This window comes from Acanthopagrus latus, chromosome 14, assembly GCF_904848185.1.
Source record: "Acanthopagrus latus isolate v.2019 chromosome 14, fAcaLat1.1, whole genome shotgun sequence".
NCBI classification, from domain to species: domain Eukaryota; kingdom Metazoa; phylum Chordata; class Actinopteri; order Spariformes; family Sparidae; genus Acanthopagrus; species Acanthopagrus latus.
In genome coordinates this window covers 5,699,589-5,703,812 of record NC_051052.1, presented here as the reverse complement: position 1 = coordinate 5,703,812, position 4,224 = coordinate 5,699,589, and positions in this window count along the sequence as shown.

Below are 4,224 nucleotides of genomic sequence, written 5' to 3'. Positions count from 1 at the left end.
TCAGAGCGCTCCGTCCCGCTGGGGGGCGTGGTCACGGGCTCACCTGGGTGTCATTTTACTGAGTGATGAAAACTGATGCGAAAAAGCAAAAGACAGGTGTGCAACTGAAGCCGTGAAAGCATCCTAAAGGAGGCAATAATGCTCTTTTTATGTTTTTCACATTATTTTAATGTGTACTTCTTTGTTCCTCCAACAGGTCGAATACAAGGAATCAAATCACTTTCTACGACAGTAGTTGCAGTAGGGTCCACTTTTCTTGTATTCTCATTTTCCTGTAAGGTTTGTGTAAAGTAATAGTGGATTTTCAACACACACAAACGTTTTTTTTAATCATATTGATATTATATGACGTATTTTCTTTATCAGAATTGCTGACTCTATCAGAATTGTTACATTAGTCCACGACAGAATGTCATAGATCACTTGTGTTTGTGGCCTCCTAGCTGTAAGACATCATTAAACACAATTGAATTTTTACCTGCGCTATCATCGGTGATCTTTTTTGACAGTACTTTTTTATGCAGCACCGTCCTCGCCAACATCCCAAGGTTGCCTTTGTATTTATGCTAATAAAACTGTCTTACTGCCTCCAAACAGAACAACACAGTGGACAGTTCACACATTTACACACCATAACAAAAATACTTTACCCTCATTTATGCATTTGTCAGCTTCATCATCAAATGTGCGTGTTCAGTTTGAAGAGTATCACTTTAAAAGTATTAGTCTTTTTAAAAAATAAAAAAAAAGGTCTGAAGTAAAGACAAAAAACAATTTAAAGGGAAAAACTTGCAGTTTATTTTGTTGCAAGGGCCATGTCAACAAAACACAGGGGTTAGGTTGGACGTCAGACTACTTTCCCAGCTTTTTGACATTGTTGTTGTTAATAGTGATGCATGTGCAGCACAGGTCAAGGGTTACAACTACCATGGATGAGCTGAGAAGGAAGTGGAACGTCTCAAGAGATAAAGAATGAGACAAAATATGGAAAAAAAAAGTAAAAAGACCAAGCATGGGAGGAAAGGGAGGAAAAACAAGTAATGAAAGCATCGTGACAATATGGGACAAAAAGCACTATAGAGACAGCTTTTTTGTGAAAAGGAGGTGAGACACAGCTCATTTCTTTTTGTTGTCAGGCTCTGTAAAAGATGTTGACCTCCACAGAGCCTCCATATGAACATCAATGAGACAACACACTGGCCTACACTGAGTCTAACAATGAGGAAGATGAGTCCCTGCTATCTCTTCAGGGACTTTTCAGGGTTGCCTGGTCTCGTGAGGAGGGGGGGGGATGGAGGACAGGTTTGTGTAGAGTTTCAGCCGCACCCTTACCATTGTGGAGTGAAACCATGGCAGCCTCTACTTCAGCCTTTTTCTGTTATAAATACTTCAGGAAACAGCCAGTCTCGCAGCTGCCGGGCCTGCCTCCCTGCCAGCTGACCCCCCTTTTAAGCTCCCTGAAACTGGATATTGTTCTGTTGTGCACTAATAAGAAAACACACACAAACGTAGATAACAGATAACACGCTTGTTTTTCAGGTTCTTTTTTGTACATTTCTTGGTACTGAAACGCAGTGTTGGGTTACTCTGTGTCTGAGCAGGTTAAACATTTCAGTTCGGCGACCTGCAGGTTGTCTTCTACAAACACGGTCCTCAACCTCTGCGGCCTCGATGACTTGATACACCGCTAATCAGTAACAGCAGGTCGGATAAACTCGAGTGGTCCTTTCTACGTCCTTCAGTCTCCTCAGAATCAGTCAGAAACTCGCTCTGCGTTTGTCTAAGAGCTGTATACCCAAAAAGGTGTTTTGCTATCTTTATTTCTTTGCAGTTTCAGAAGCCATTTAGCATTACCTGGACATTAATGTTGCGTTTACTGAGTATTTTCACATTCGTCTAGGATCTACCAAGGTTTGTCACTGGCTCGTTGTTTCCCAGCCTTATGCCATGTTCATGTCGTATTTGCGTTACGGTAACTGAGTGTCTGACTTGCAACATGATAACTTCCAAGTCATAATTAGGACGACTGGAAAAACTGACTTCTAACGAACTTCTGAAAGCTCTGATGTATCCAACTGTGCAGTTAATTGTACAGAAGTTCCTGAAAAGCAAACAAATGTGGATGGCTCAAAGTCTGTCATTCAGAGTAATTACACTCAGATGTTAGGAGTATAATGAATATAATTTCTGAATACAATGTAGTGTAAAAGAGTCCGTCTTGCATGAAAGATGGTTGTATGACTGCTCGCAAGTTGTCAACATATCTACCATCCGCCCCATAAGACATGAACACAGATAGAAACCAAAGATCTTCTATAGTCTTTGACTTTTCATAGCAGGAAGAGCACAAGTGACTCAGTTCTACTCAAGTGTCCCTGTAAGTCATGACAACACGACTAAGAGCCTGAGCATAAACAATACCAGAACCCTGAAATTGCAGCTAAAGGGAATTCACTGCTTATGTTCAATACTTAGTTCTGCTTCCTATGTCTGTACAAACAAGCCTGGAACATGGAATATATGACAAGCAAGAAGCAGCGACCAGACAACCGAGAATGCACTGGCAGACATTTGGACATTTCATTGGATTAACAGCACAGGTGTTAACACCTTTAACGGCGGCTGCATTCCATTTGAGTGTGCCAGTAGCCGGGCCCTGAAATTGTAAACTTGAATGAAGAGGAGTCATTGTTAATGTCATTAGTTGCACCTATGCGTTTTCCTGTTAAAACAAGTCTGTGCTGTGTGGGAAAAAAAAAAAAAAAAAAAAAAGAGTGCTGGACTACTGAATTATAGGCCCACAATGAACATGAGCACGCTGTTCAGTCAGAAACATGCATAGGTGCGTGTTATATGTATATAGCCTGAATCACTGTGGTGGGTGGTGCAACGGACCGGTGTGGCAAAACACTTGCAAAAAGTCAGTATTTACATCAAAAGTTCAGAAATCAATGAAATGGCTAAATAACTTATAAGGACAGATGACTGATCTATTAAATGAACAGGGAATTCACAGCCCAACCTTTACACAACTGCCCCCTAGTGATGAAAGTGAACAAATACATGTGATCCATCTCTCTAAAGACTTGTCTCAGTAGCAGATGTTTAAATTATAAAATTAATCATGGCTACTACTTTATGACTGCTATTTAAAAAATATTTCAAACAAACAAGCAAAAGTCTTTAGACATACACTACAACAAGAAGGGAAAAAAAAAGAAGAGGAGGCTTAATTTATCACAAACAATGTACAACGCAGTGAAATGAGTCCTCTGCATATGTTCAGTAGCGTAGTTTAACATATCCTGGAAGAGCAGCAGGCAGCTAACATACAGCACCTGGGGACCAACTCCACATTTAAGCCAGCACTTAAGGGTACTGACTGGAGACTTGACCTGACATACATGTGTTAGATGGTCAGAGAACCGGATCCCCAGAAAGGCCACACCCAGCCAGGATTCGAACGGGATTATTTTTCTATTGGTGGAAGGCGATTTAGACTGGCGGTTTCAAGCTTCAGAGGCAGTCTAAGTGAACCTGAAGCCCTCTTTTAACCACAACCTCCCAAAGACAGCAGCACTTTTTTTTTTCTGTCTGTCATGGGTAGACATTCAGGGTCCCAGAAGGGTCAGAAGACTGACCTTGGACTGGAATACTAATATGATGGCTTTGGCTCCCGCCGGACTTTAATCTAAACAGATTTTCCGTGTGGATGGGGGAGGGGAGGGGGGGCTGGTCTGTCTTGTGTCTCCTCCTGAGAAAGCGCTTTCTTGGACCCACGCTTGGCGAAAGAGCTCCAGTTCCAAGAGTTTCGGTTTCACGAGGAAAAAAAAAAAAGCATTATACAAAAAGCCCGAGGGCTGAATTGCTGCTGATGATCCACACAATGTCCTCTGAAGAGAACGATTTGTTCTGCATCCTCCTCTGCATTTAATGGAGAGGCGATACAGAATCTGTCCGCGAGCTGTGAGGGAATACGGAAATATGATGATTTCACGTAAAGGTCACCGTCCCCACTCTGCAGCCAGGACAGGCTATTAGCCCCCACTGTAATCATATTGGTACCAGGGCCTGCAGGAGTTCCTGTCACTCAGATTTATCACATTAAATCAGCATGTTAAAATAACAAAATAATGTATTTAAACAATCAAGCTTTGAGGAGCCACTGCAGACATGTTTTAGGACTGATAAACAACACACTGCTTTACGTGGAGACACTACAGT